The sequence below is a fragment of the Triturus cristatus genome, chromosome 10, assembly GCF_964204655.1.
Source record: "Triturus cristatus chromosome 10, aTriCri1.1, whole genome shotgun sequence".
In the NCBI taxonomy this organism is placed as follows: Eukaryota; Metazoa; Chordata; class Amphibia; order Caudata; family Salamandridae; genus Triturus; species Triturus cristatus.
In genome coordinates, this window is record NC_140593.1 from 171,950,423 (window position 1) to 171,965,497 (window position 15,075).

Below are 15,075 nucleotides of genomic sequence, written 5' to 3' on the forward strand. Positions count from 1 at the left end.
AGCCAGTTCAACATGATATATGCGTGTGTCCCTGTGGTCTTGTTGTATGCATGAGGGCCCTACGACATTACATTGTGCTGTGTACAGCGGATGCAGACTTGTCACCGTAGGCAGCGGGTAAGACCTTGGACATGTAGCTTTGTCATCAGCCACTCAATGTGTATGAGGAGTGGACTGGGCCATCATACGGATGACCAGCGTCGGGATGTGAATGATGATACCGTAGCTCTGGGCCTGGTTCATTGCAGGACATGTGCGCATGCATGTGTATCTGTTGTGGTGTGGGTCTCCTTTGTGGGGTGTAGGTGGTCCCTGATGGGACTTGAAAAACCATGTATGTGATCTGCTTTGGCTTCCATGAGCTCTGAGCCCACCCACACCTGTTCTGTCACCTCCTTTTGGCATTCTGACACCTGGCATTGGAATGCAATGTGTGCCTCAGTAAAGTGTTGGGAGCCAGCCGTGGTGCGGGTGCTTCCTGCTGTGTGGTCTGTGCAGGGGCTGGGGTCTTCTCTATGTAGCTTGGCTACCCTGCTCCTGGGGGTGGGTTGCCTGAGAAGTCCATGAGCTGTTGTAGGGCGTCGCTGTTGGAGGTGTGGTGGTTGTCTCCGACATCACTGATGGGTTGTCTGGTCTGACCTGCTGGAGGTGTTTTTTGTCCCTCTGCAATGTGAAGGGGAGATGCATGTTGACATTGTGTTGACATTTATGTTTGCGCATTGTTCTTGTTTACATGCAGACTGTGTGACTGACAATGTACATTGTGACTGTTTGAGCGGTTCTGGCAATTTGGGGGGAGAGTGGACATTGGGACTACATGACGAATGTGAGGTTGTACTCATGCATATGCATCTCACAGTTCCCTGCTCTGTCCAATGTGATTGGCCTGTTTCTGCGCATGATCGGACCCAGTTGTGTCCCCTGTTTTGCAGTGTCGGTGTTGCACTTAGTGCCACATTGTCATGGGATGTGCTTTGATTGCTATGTGTGTGTGCTACAGTGTACCACGGGGATGAGAGACATGATCGTGGGTCATTGTAGGTGTGACGTGTGCTATACTTGATTGTGCATGTGTGCCATTGTGCCCATCTCCCCCCGTCTCCCCAGTCCCTGGTCGTTACTCACCCTGTTGTTGTTGTGTCAGGTCCTCTCGAGCTGTGTCTGTACTCCTACCTCCTTGCACCGTCTCCACACTGATGACTGGCCTCCATTTACTCCTGCTCCTCCTGTGGTACAGGACTTCCACCTCCTGTCGCCGTTGCTGCCTTCCTGTTTGCTGCGGGTTTGTGCCTGGTTTAGGTTTTCAGGTCATGCCAGCGTCTCTTGGCCTCATCCATTGGCCTCCTCGACACTCCAGCTGCATTCCACATCCGTCATGTAGTCCGAATGTCCACTCTCCCCCCAAATTGCCAGTCACAATGTACATTGTCACACAGTCTGCATGTAAACAAGAACAATGCACAAACATAAATGTGCCAGAATTAAAAATAATGTTTTTTTTGTCATTAAGTGGCTCATATTTCTAAGCACTGCAAATGACAAGTGGTATTATCATTCAATTTAATGGAGCTCCATGTGTTGACCAAAGAAGCTGGAAGCCTAAAGCGGCCTTTCCAGAATTCAAACTTATGAGTTCCATATTCCTATATTTGCGAAGGTTGAGCCTTTAACTAAGTAAGCCATGATAATGAAACGAATAGCCTTACTATAGGAATCACCCTATAGTTTCTACTGTGTCAGGTCCTCTCGAGCTGTGTCTGTACTCCCACCTCCTTGCACCGTCTCCACACTGATGACTGGCCTCCATTTCCTCCTGCTCCTCCTGCGGTGCAGGACTCCCACCTCTGTCGCCATTGCTGCCTTCCTGTTGGCAGCGGGTTTGTGCCTGGTTTAGGTTTTCTGGTCATGCCAGCGTCTCTTGGACTCATCCATTGGCCTCCTCGACACTCCGGCTGCATTCCAGGTAGTCTGATTGTGGGACAGTTGCTGGTAGTGTTCTGTCACCCCTGTGACTCTGGTCTTGTGTTGCTGCGCACTGCACCCCGTCTTCTCCCTGGCCTTCCCCACCCCATTGTACCTTGCTGGTGGTCTGTGGGGCTTGTGGGCTTCGCGTTGGCCTCTGCGCTTGGTCAGGGTGCATCCATGGTGCTGTGCACTTTGGATTTTTTCTGGTGTGTTTTTCTTGTTCTGCTTTTATAGTGCATTTTCCCGCAAGACGCGTGGAGTTTGCAGGCCTGTGGGTGGTTCTTGCAGCTTTTTGTATCGCGCTTGGCCTTATCGCAGCTTTTTTTGCGTTAGTGTTTTGCATTTTTGCGGCGTTTCATTGATTTTAACACGCCCATTTGACGCTTTATCTGGTGACTATCACATGGTACCGCTGTGTTGTGAGTACCTGGTTAACACAACGTCAATTTCCTGTGATAGACTGCGATGTTGTAGGTTGCGTTAAGTAACTTTTGCGATGATTATCACACGTTCTTGAGAATATGCCCCTTTGTGTTTTGTGCAATTGTTAAAGCTTTTTGCATTGAGAAACAGCCCGATCGGCCATTTCCTACCTCAAAAATGTTTCGTACATGTGGCCCCAAGAATTAAAGTAATCAATGAATGCCGTGCTAGACAAATATCCTGAAACACTACATGCGTGGTGTGGTTTTGTTATGCTACTACCATGTGGTGGTGTGGTTACACTGCAGTTGCCAACATACATTTTCAGTGGAGCTTGGTGACTTGGATGTGGTTAGTGGCGTTCTTGAGATCACTGTGTGGTACACCTTGAAAGCAAGTATTGTGGCCTCTTCAGAACTGTCACATCATTTTAAATTGCCTACATCAATTTTATGCAGCATTACTTAAATATCTCAGAGCATGTCTTAGAGAAAAGAACAAAACAGACATTTAAAATAAACACTTTTGGGTTTTCAGTATATTATTTCCTGTGTTTTCAAAAGGTACAATCTATCTTGGCAAAATTCTCTAAAAGGGCAAGTAGAAAGAGTCACATGTGTTTTTTTATATAAACTGTGAAAGTCCAGATAGAAATTCAGACATACAAGGAATTCGAGATAATTTGGTTTAAGTATCACATAATGCTGTTATTCAGAAGAGAAGTACCTCTCATAGTGCATGCGCCTGAAGACAAATAGCAGTATCATTATAATTAATTCTGAATGTGTGACAGACAACAGATAGGCTGTTGTTATTTTCAACCCAGGATTCTTGCTCCACACAGCTTATGCATACTGTGATGACATGTTGTTTTCTGTTTCATCACAATTTCTTGTGCAGCTTCTCTTGAGATCTCACAGTGGGATGAGACGGTAGGCGATTAAAAACAATGACCTGATACTGGCATGTTGTGCTAATGGCAGCGGGTTATCTCTTCATAATACATTTGAAAGCCTATAACATCACTGTGATAATTTTCATGTGCCAGTTCGTCTTGGAAAATCTGTGGAATTTCTACTTTTTGTTTGCGGAGCTGCATGAAAGTTACAGACTTTCATCATCATGCAAACCACAGGACTTTAGAGATAAATCTTCATTTTAAGTCGCTTTTATTCTGTAAATAGAATGTACAGTTAATATTAACTAGCTTATTTGTAATATTTTATTTGTTTTCATTTACGCTACTTGGATTTATTTTATGGTCTACTGGAAAAATTACATTAAATTTAACATTGAATATCCTTTAAATATAATGGTATACTGCATATGGTGCATTTTTTGTAATAATCCTCACAGCAATAGTATTAATCGAACTGAAGCAATATGACAGGCATTGAGAAATCCTCCAATGACAGTAGAAACTATGTAGTGATTCCTATAGTAAGGCTATTCGTTTCGTTATCATGGCTTAGTTAGTTAAAGTCTCAACCTTCACAAATACAGGAATATGGAACTCATACGTTTGAATCCTGGAAAGGCCGCTTTAGACTTCCAGCTTCTTTGGTCAATACATTGAGCTCCATTAAGTTGAATGATAATACCACCTGTCATTTGGAGTGCTTAGAAATATGAGCCACTTAATGACAAAAAAAAACATTATTTTTAATTCTGGCAGGGCATGTAGCAGCAGTTACCTCCCCAATTGGAATGTTGAGATGTGCTGCAACAGCTCAGATCTATTAAATGTCACAAGGAGATTTTGGCTGTCAGCAACCAAAATCTCCTGGTAAAAGTCCTGGGGAAAATGTGGAATTAGTGCGAAAACTGGACCTAGAATTACTGATTCCCCGGTTAATTTCTTATTTCTCAGGGGATTCCTAGGGTTCATGCAAGATTCTTTGCTAATCTTGCACTTTCGAAATTAACTGAACTCATTTACTCAGGGGGTGCAAAATGTACAACCCCTGATAGGGGCAGTTATTATAATGCCCTAATGGGGCTTTAAAACAACTGCAGACCGAAATTGAATACTTAAAAAAAGTTTAGAATGATCTATCAAAAATAAAAGCAGAACACTTCAGTATCTGAAATTTAAAGCGGCAAAAAGCTTCGATCGTGCCGGGTCATGGCGGTGATCTCTCGCTAGGCGGCTATCTTAGGTGGAACCGAAACCACGCCTCAAGGGTTCATGAAACTAAAAAATCCATATAACTCAGTGGTATGTTCTAAGATACTGACCACACACCAAACACCAAATGACACTTAAAAACAGTTAGAAAGGTAATGAAGAGCCAGCCGCGGAAACCACCAGCAGAATTAACTACAAGGCTTAACTCGAACGCTATCACAAGCAAATTAGAGGCAGCTAGAAAAAAGCACTAGTGGACCGCATCGAAGGAAGCTCCAACAGCTGTGTGGAGATCTTGTTGATCTTCAAGGATTTCACCTTGCTCTCAACCCCTTTCAACAGCATTCCTCCCTCCCAACAACTCTGCAAAATAACAGATGTCTGCAGCAACTTCGCACACCAACCTATCTCCAAAGAACTCATTGCTAACCTACCCAAAGGTGATAGAACACGAGGCATATGCAATAATTAACTCCTTACCCATTTTTTCTTTTCTTGACAACACACCCCCTAATCCTTTATTACCAGCATTAGTTGTAATGATATTTTCTAGGGTGCAATCAAAACTATTTAGGGCTAGAGCTTTAACAATCGCCTCCTTAATTTCATCAAACTCTAGTCGACATTCTAAGGACCATACCCATTTGTCTTGTTTTTTAAAAGGTGCTTAACATTATAAACTCTATATGGAAAACATTTTTCGGATTTAGCAGAAAATCCAAGAAATGATCATACTTCATCCTTGTTTGACAGGGCAGGAGCATTCTGTATAGATTCTACTACAGCAGGTTTAAGAGAAATGCCATCAGCACTCAAATACGTCACAGACGGGACTGCAAATTTACACTTTGAGTATTCTACAGTCAAACATCTTTCTTTTAATATACTTACAATATTTCCAAACTATTATCATCATATTGCCTATCCTTGGCAAAAGTCAAAATTTCATCTTGGAAACACTTAACATTTTCAATTTACCAAATAACTGATGCATCAGCCTTTGGAAAACAGCTGCTGCTGACGCCAACCCAAAGGGAATCCTTTTGCACTGAAAACACCCCATAGAAGTAATGAAAGCTATGTACTTCTAAATATCCTCATGCAAAGACATGTAATGGCAGGTTGCTGGTAACTCTATGGGCAAAACCATCTATCTTCCTTAATTAGAGCCATGATTTCAGAAATCTTTGGAAGTGAAAATGTATTTACTAATGTATTGTTGTTCAGGTAATGTAGGTTGATACAAAGTCTTATCTTACCATTACTCTGCCTGGTTACAACCACAGGGAAAATCCACTCTGACGATTCTATAGTCTCAATTATGTCTGCATTCACTTCCTTCTCTTTTTTCACCTCCTTCCTTGAGAGAATGGGAATATTCCCAACTTTATGGGTTTTAGGGCAAGCATCTTTCTTTAAAATTATTTGATTTTTGAATACTCTAAGATTACCAATGTGTTAGAAATCAACTCTCTAGTTGGCAGAGGTATGTACCCTATCCAAGCAGGGACTGTAATTCTAATCAGGCTAAGTCGGTCACAAACTTAAATCAGCCAATGCTCACCATCTGGTAGCTTTCAACAGAACAGTCAGGCTTAACATAAGAGGCAATGAGAAAACCAGTTGTGCATAAGTGGATACAGTAAACAGTAAAAACAACACAAAGAAGACTCCACAATGAGGTATGGAAATAGTATCTCTTCTACTCTTCAAACCAAGATAAAAACAATAAGAATCCAATTTTAAGCATCTAAAGTTAAAAATAATTTAAGAATGTACAATGCTGAAAGAACCCTTTCTCTTTCAGAAGGCTCTTTACTGTTACGCTGTGGAAATGACAGCGGTCCACACCGTGGAGCAGGAACAGATTTTCTCAGGTTGAAGCGAGGCTCCTAAAGTTATTACAGTTAAAATGCAATGTCAAGTTTGTGGGATACTGATCTACTCTGTTTGGGGCCACCAGCAAATGTGCTGGTGGGCAACAGGGAACTCATAATTCCTGGAGTGCACAGTACTTTTACTAGGGAATTGTAGTGGTGCTGTCATGCTCGGGATCAGGAGGACCCACATTTCTGGAGTCCCCCCTTGCTGAATACAATGAGGTGATTGGAGTCATGGAGGGAAGATGGCCGTCTTTCCTTGATGTATGCAGAGTGCACTGGGTCATACTTGACTGTGTTTGGGTGATGCAGCTCCGGAGAGATCCATAGACACAATGGTCTGTGCGAGAACATGCAGACACACTGGTTCTTGATTGGTGCATTGCGCTGATGCATATGGATGTTCAAAAGTGGCTGCTTTCACTCAGCGAAGGCCCAAGACTAGTTAAGGCAAGTCAGGTAGAGTCAGACTTTGCATTAGCAGAGCCTAGTAGCGGTTGTTTGTGCGAATGAAATCTTTGATAACCCTGAGATTTCCTTAACAGAGGGTAAGCCAAGAAACCATTAGAGTTGCTTAGTTTGCAAATGGTTGTAGAAAACAGGTTCCGTCCTTCTCATGTCCCAGTTCAGAGGCAGCAGGGAGCAGGCCAACACAGCAGAGCAGGTAACAAAGTGGCAGTCCCTCCTGTAGCCAAACAAATAGCAGGTCAACACAGCAAAGTAGTTAGAAAAGTGACAGTCCCTCCTGTAACACAGCTCTTCTTCTTGGCAGAGTCTTCTTAGAATCCAGAAGTGAACTAGTGAGAGGGGGTCATAGACCCAATACTTATACCTAAATATGTCCTTGAAGTGGAGGTGACTACAAAGGAAAGTCTTTGTGGTGCACAAGTCACCTTTCACCCTAGCTCTTTCTGCGAGCATATCTTTGGGGGGGGAAAACAGTGTTTGTATGAGGCCTAGCTACTACCTATTGATGTGTATGTATCAGCTCCTCCCATTCCTCTTGCCTAGGAAGTCCCATCAGCATACAGATGAATACAGATGTAGCTGAGTGTCTTGTACTTATGGCTGTCTAGAGGGAATGCACAAAGTGTAGCTGTCACCCCACCCAATACATGTACTTGAGACAGGCTGTAAGGCACACAAGAGAGCTAGGAGCAGAGAAATGTTTACTTTCCAAACGTGGCATTTCTAGATTAGTAATACCAGATCCAATTTTACCACTAAGGAGGATTTGCCATTACCAATCCAATGCAATCAGGAATTACACTTAAAAAGGTTATTTAAGGAACTCCCAATGTTAACCTATGAGAGGAACAGTCCTCACAGTAGTGAAAACAAACTTGGGCGGTTGTCACTACTAGGACATTTAAAACAAAAAGGTACATGTCTATCCTTTTACTTGCATAGCACCCTGCCCTTAGGGCTAACCAGGGCCTACCTTAGAGGTGCCCAGTTTGTAATAAAGGGGACCTTAAGGCTTGGGGAGAAGTAAACTGCAATGTAACACAAAACCGTAAATGACGGATCGCTGAATCTAACCTGGGAAGAGGAGGTTTCAGCAAATGAGTGCATCTGACGACAACCAGCAACTACCAAGTCTAGTTGTGAACTTAACGAGAACCATGCTGTCCACTACACAACTCACGTTCTTGGAGAAAGGATTGGGCTTTGTGCTGACTCCGACACTGGATAAGTTCCTACTCACCTGTGAGCTGAATGTATTCATAAGGAAAATCGAATTACAGGTGCACTTTGAAAACAAACCTACAACAGGTAATCAAAGGAGTTACACTCAAAATCAACGTTTACACCTCCATCATTTTACCCTACCAGTGGAACACCTGGCCTTTGAGAAGGCTATTCTAAAAGAAGTAAGAGCAATGGACCCAAGGGCAATAAGAACATTCAACAACACCACCAGGATGGAACTAGAAGCCATCAAAGAATTGGCCACAATACTGATATCACAATAAAACCGGCAGACAAAGATGGAGGCATCATCCTACAAAGCACAGATGCATACCGCAGAGAATGCCTTAGACTCCTATCAGATGAGAGAAACGACAGAAGCATCAGAGTTGATCCCGCTGAGCGGTTACGGATAGGGATCACCAGCATGGTAGAAGATGCATTAACCCATGATTGGATCACCAAAAAAGAAGGAGAATTCCTGATCAACACTAACCCGACTGTACCCTCTTTCTACACTATCCCAAAAATCCATAAGTCACTGGAAAACCCCCAGGACGCCCCATCGTTTCTGGGATTGTATCCATCCTTGAACCACTTTCTAAGTTTGCAGATGCCTTCTTGCGCCCACTCATCTAACCATCCTGGTATTACAGTACATCCCTCCCTCCCTCTCACCTGGTCAGACCACTACTTTCTCCCTTTTGACCTCACGCTTCCCTCGGCACCTGGTCCGGTGGTGCTTGGTAGGGAGTACGGGAGAAAATGGCATAAAGTTACCTGTACTTATCACCTCCGCTAGATCTCGACCTTCTGCCCCGTGGTTCTCCCCTGCCTTCGTGAGGAAAAGAGTCGCTGCAAAAAATTAGAACGTAAATGGCGGCAAACTTATGATCTAGAGGCTAAAACTATCTACAAGTCTGCTTTAAAAAACTTTTTAAAATTAAAAAAATCTACGATGAGAGATTTCTTTGCTCTACAAATCAAGAATGCTGATAACTCCTCTAAAACTCTCTTCAATATTGTAAAGGACTTTGTTAAGCCCCCCGCTATGGTGCCTCAGAATTCCTCTGGCCAGGCTTTATGTAATGGTTTGTCGGTGTACTTTCAAGACAAAATTGACAATATTACGTCTTCTTTTCCTACCGTGCTGACCTCCCATATCTCCTGTGCCAGTGACTCTGCGAGATCATCATTGGTGGCTTTTAGAGAGCTTACTACTGAGTCTGCACTTAATCTGCTTACCCAGTGCAAGTCTGGCTCCCCTCTAGACCCGGTCCCTGCTAAGGTCATGGGCAACCTGGCTCCCCTGTTGGTCAGACCATTCCTCTTTATTTGGAATTCATCATTGCGCACGGGCCAGTTCCCGACTGTTTGGAAGGAGGCCATGTTAGTCCCCATTCTGAAGAAAGTGGATGCGGACCCAGCGCAATTTTGTAATTATCGCCCCATCTCTCTCCTCCCCAAACCGGCGAAAGTCCTGGAAAAGGCTGTGCAGTTACAATTGGCGGATTATTTAGAAGCCAATTCACTGCTTCATGACTCACAGTCAGGATTTAGAACTGGTTTTAGTACTGAGACTGCTCTATTAGAGGTCTCTGAGACGATCCTGGAGTGTGTGGATAGGGGCGAGGAGGCCATGTTGGTCCTCCTCGACCTATCCGCCGCTTTTGATACGGTGTCCCACGAAATCCTATTGGATCGTCTGAGGCAGATTGGATTGGGTGGCGCCGCTCTATCTTGGATTGCCTCCTTTCTTACAGGACGAACTCAGAAGGTTCTTCTCAAACCGTTCAAATCAGAGGGTAAACCCCTCCTCTGTGGTGTGCCTCAGGGCTCTGCGCTAAGCCCTCTGTTTTTCAACATGTATCTTGCCCCTTTGGCTGATGTGGTGGAGTCCTGGGGGGTCAGAGTGATCTCTTATGCTGATGATACTCAGCTTATGTTTTCCTTTAGAGATCACTCTGACTCCAGCTTCGCCAGTTTTCGCCATTGTCTTGGCAATATATGCTCCTGGATGACTTCTAATCATCTCAGGCTCAACACCGATAAGACGGAGGTCTTATTTTTTAATCAGAAAACTGCTCTACCTGCCACTTTGTGGTGGCCGACTGTGCTTAACCCCCCTCCCACTCCTGTCCAAACAGCTCGTAATCTGGGCTTTCAATTAGACAACGCTCTTTCCTGTAAAGCTCAAATTAATAAGGTCACGGCAGCCTGCTTCGGGAAACTGCGTATGATTAGAAAGATCTTTCCGTACCTTCCTTTGGATGCCCGCAGAACTGTCATCCACGCCCTGATTACGTCACTTCTGGATTATGCCAACAGTCTCTATGCCGGTGCCCCCTTGTACCAAATTGAACGTCTTCAGATCGTTCAGAATGCGGCGGCGAGACTGATAGGTAATATCCCCTACCGTCAGTCGGTTGCATCCTACCGTAAGAAGTTACACTGGCTTCCCATCTCCCGTCGCATTCAGTTCAAGATGCTGACATTTGCTTTTCGGACCCTTAATGGGTCAGGCCCGGGTTACTTGAGAAAGAGACTTTTGCTATCTCAATCGGTCAGATTCTTGCGGTCGAACAACCTACGTCTCCTTACTGTTCCTCGCTTTTGCCGCTCCAGAATGGGCGGTAGAGCAATCACCGTAATGACGGCTAAACTCTGGAACAGCCTACCACTAGATCTTAGGTTTATTCCTTCAGAATCTCTTTTTCGTAATAAATTGAAAACCTGGCTGTTCACCATCCCTTAAAATTGCTTTTCTTTCAAAGTCTGCAGTCTACAGCGCCGGGACACCCCCTATGGGGGTAGCCGTGCACTTTACAAGCTTCATAAATAAATAAATAAAAATAAATACAGAACACTAGCACCTATTTGAAGGACACTAAAGCGGCACTCTGCCTACTTAAAGATCTCAATTTTGACCCCACATGCAACGTCCTCATTGGCTTAGACGTGGAGAGCCTTTACACAAGTTTACCACACAAAGAAACCTTGGATATTCTAGAAGAGATCTTGTACGGAACAACTGGGCCCTACCGTACACCACAACATCTTGTCCTGGAATGCTGCAAATGGGCATTAACAGAGAACTACTTCAGTTTTGAAGAGAACCTGTTCCAACAACAGCACGGGACCAGTATGAGGAGTACCTTCGCTCCTAGTGTGGCTGGATTGTTTGTATACTACCTGGAAGAACAAAAAATTCTGTCAGACAACAACCCACACCGTCAAAAAATCCAGGAATGGAAAAGGTACATTGACGACGCCCTGGTAATATGGAAAGGCGACGAATCAGAGGCAAACTCCTTCCTTGAGTGGCTCAATTTACAGAATCCATTCTTAAAATTTACCCATACAAAGAGCAGATCAGAATTAGTCTTTCTAGACCTTAATATCTACGAGGCAGAAGGGGCACTCAAAACCACGACTCATTTCAAACCAACTGCTAAGAACTGTCTCCTTTTGTTCAACAGTTTCCATCCGCGACAGAGAATGTCCCTTTCGGACAGTTCCTGAGAATCCGAAGGAACTGCAAAGAAAAGAGGGACTATGAAATACAGGCCAAGGACTTGGCCCAAAAACTAAGGAGGAGAAAATACCCTTCTAACATCATTAAAAAGGCAAAGAAAAGAGCAACCAACAACTATAGGGATGCTCTCCTAGAAACCTATGAGAGACAGGACACAGAAAAGGACAAGGGACCCAACTGTATCACAACCTATAACATAGCATCAGACAGGGTCACCAAGATAGTGAAAAAACACTGTTGGATCCTGAACAGCGGAAACTTGAAAATACCAACACCTGTGTTCTCACATAGGAGGGGCAAAAATCTCAGAGACATCCTAGTGCATACCCGCCCAAAACCTCAACTCAAACACAACCAATAAGTGATCAGTACCTTACCTACAGGACACCACCCATGTGGCAACTGTAGTGTGTGCCATCTCACTACAACCACCAAAAAGGTCACCTTCAACATGGGAACGTTATGGGAAATTAAGGAAATTCACCACCTGCAACACCTCAGGGGTGGTGTATCTGATGACATGCTGCTGTGGCCGACACTATGTAGGTATGACCTCAAGGAAAATTAGCACAAGGATATGTGAGCATTGCAGCAACATTAGATGCCACAGGGCTGGTACAAGGATGACAGTGCACTTCAACAAAATGAAACACACCCCAAATGACATGAGGTGGGTAGTGTTGGAACATGAAAAACCTTGCCACAATTTGGAGAAAAAACTGCTGGAAAAAGAACAAAGATGGGTGTTCAAAATATGCACGGACACTGCAGACCTGAATGATAATATTCCATGGGGACAATTCAAAAGATGAATTGCCAATATCAAGACATGAGACACTCCGCAATTTCACAGATATGCCACTCTGAAAAAGTCCTTTAGACTGACAGCCAAGGCTTGGATCATAATCCACCCCATTAAATATTTTTCATTGCATTTTTTCCTTTAATTTTACTAAATTTGCTTTTATGCTTCTATAGCCCCACTATTAACCAAATTTTGGCTCGCTCTATATTAGCCCAATGGTGAAGGATAACTTTCCTTACAATAAGCTCCTCCCTGAGGAACTAGTCTAAGATGGCCGCCGCTTTATAAATGCGTTCCCAGCCCTCAGGAGCACATGCAGGTTCAAGCTAGACCTCCACATTATTCATGTATTTTAATTTTACTTTTCTCTGACCTCAATAAATAATTTAATATCCGGGTGCAACCGCCGTAACTCTTACGGTTGTGTTTCTCTCTTGGCCCCTTTAAGCCCATCTAGGCTCTCGAGATTGAAACATACCCCCAACATGGCACGTACCTTTTGCTACTGGAACGCGGCCACATGTCACGCTCTAGCCTTAGGCGGCACGTGACTTCGCTTTCCCTTTACTATTTTACTCGCACTGGACGATAGACACGCTAAGATGCGGTCCGCCCGGATAACGAGTAGGTCAGACTGACGGAAGCATGCTTAGACAAGTAAGTTACTCCCCCTGACAGGAACGGGCAAAGGAAGGATATGTATATATCAAACGCCATTTCTTTGTAATTTAAAAACATCTCTCCCCTCTGTGTGTAGGGGACGCCTGGCAGCAACTCTGATCCTTTTTTCTATACTATTTTTGCCACTGTAGGGTTACTACAAGCCCCTCCACCCGCGTAGAACATGAAGATTATTAAAGCCTGAGCATAAGTATGTTCCAAAAAATGAAGAATCTTTAAATGTCATGTGTTGTATGTCATATGTTGTCCTTTATCACGAGTGTGTAAAAACTATCTAACCACGCTTTCTCACAACAGAAACGTCAAATGTGTATTATCCTGTCACATTGGATTTGAAGCACTAACTTAATTTTAATTCTAAGGGCACCTACACCATCTCTAGAGGTGTACATTCATCCAAAAACCACATATGGTAGTCACCTGCCCAAGTGAGAGGTGGGCAGGCAGTATGTTCTAATTGGCATTCTGTTTTATTCCCTGAACAGATACTATGAGTCTAATTTGGAAATCATATGTATTTTACTTGATGCCCACACATTAGGTGTGCATATATTATATATTTTTGTCTTTATTATAGTTTTTTCCTTATTATAGGTTTTTTTCATGGAGTGGTACTCATGAGGCTGGTCCTCATGTTGTCCTGAAGAAGAGGTTTAGGGGACACCTCGAAACATGTCGACAAAATATAAGGGACAGTAATCACATAACAATTACTTGTTCTCCTAATATTAACTCCTTTTTATCCATACCAACTAGGAGCAAGAATAAAACATTAGCTCACTAGCTAGGTATTTTTAACGTCACTTTACACCACTCCCCCTTCACTCCACTACACATTTTTCACATGTAAGTGCTCCTACGTAATTTTGCAAGTCGCAGCACGCCCCAACCAGTAGCTGCTTGGGATGGCCCCAATGAAGAAGCATGTCACCTAGGGGAAGCCCTCGGTGAGTGGGGGGACTCAAGAAAAGGATTCTTCTTTTCTCAGTACAGGGGTGTGTTTTCGCGCTTTTGCTGAAACCCCCTCTCCCCAGGTTAGGTTCAGCGATCCGTCATTTATGGTTTTGTGTTACGTTACATATATTTAGGAGGGTGAACCTAACCGTAACCTCCTTCTCCCTCTAATTTTGTTTGAGAAGTAAACTGCACCTACAGGCATGAGTCAGGTTTGAAAGTCTACTTATGTATGTGGCGCAATCAGTGCATGAGTCAGGTTTGAGAGGCTACTTCTGTGTGTGGAGCAATCAGTGCTGCAGGCTCATCAGTAGCATTTGTTTTACTGTCCCTGGGTATATGGTTTGCCATTTTCCCAGGGCTTATAAGTAAACCAAATATATCCTGGATAAACCCATTGTAATCACATTTTAGATAATAGAACATGCACTTTAGCACTGTCAGCTGTAGTAAAAGTGCTCAGACTCCTAAAGCCAGCAAAAACTCAGGGGAAACAACATTAAATTAACCAGGTCTAACACAATGTTTCCACTGTAAACATTTAAGGATGTTTTAAGCATTCTATTGCCCACATCTTCACTGTCATCCACCATCATGACAGGTTCTGGGCGATTTGGATTCAAGATCATGTGAAGATTACCCTGATCATGCTAACCAAGTACAAAAGGACCCTGTTTTGCAACATAAAGATTTCCATAGGTTTTCTTATTTTTAAATTTAAAAACAAAATGTCTGTACCCTAGTATATCTATGTCCTCACCTGAGTGGCTTTCTTGTCATATGTCGGATCTGAATACCTTCTCCAATATTGTATACAAATTACCTCCTCCAATCCTCTTGATTTACAATAGTGTGTGGCAAACCTGAATCTGCATACATTTGCACATGTACACCCTGATGCACTTTAAATGCACAGGTTTATTTTTCTTTTTTCCTTCACCATTGTTAGTACCCAAAACAAGGAATCCTTTAAATCAAGTATATTATCAACTCGAGATTCCTCATTGAGTTG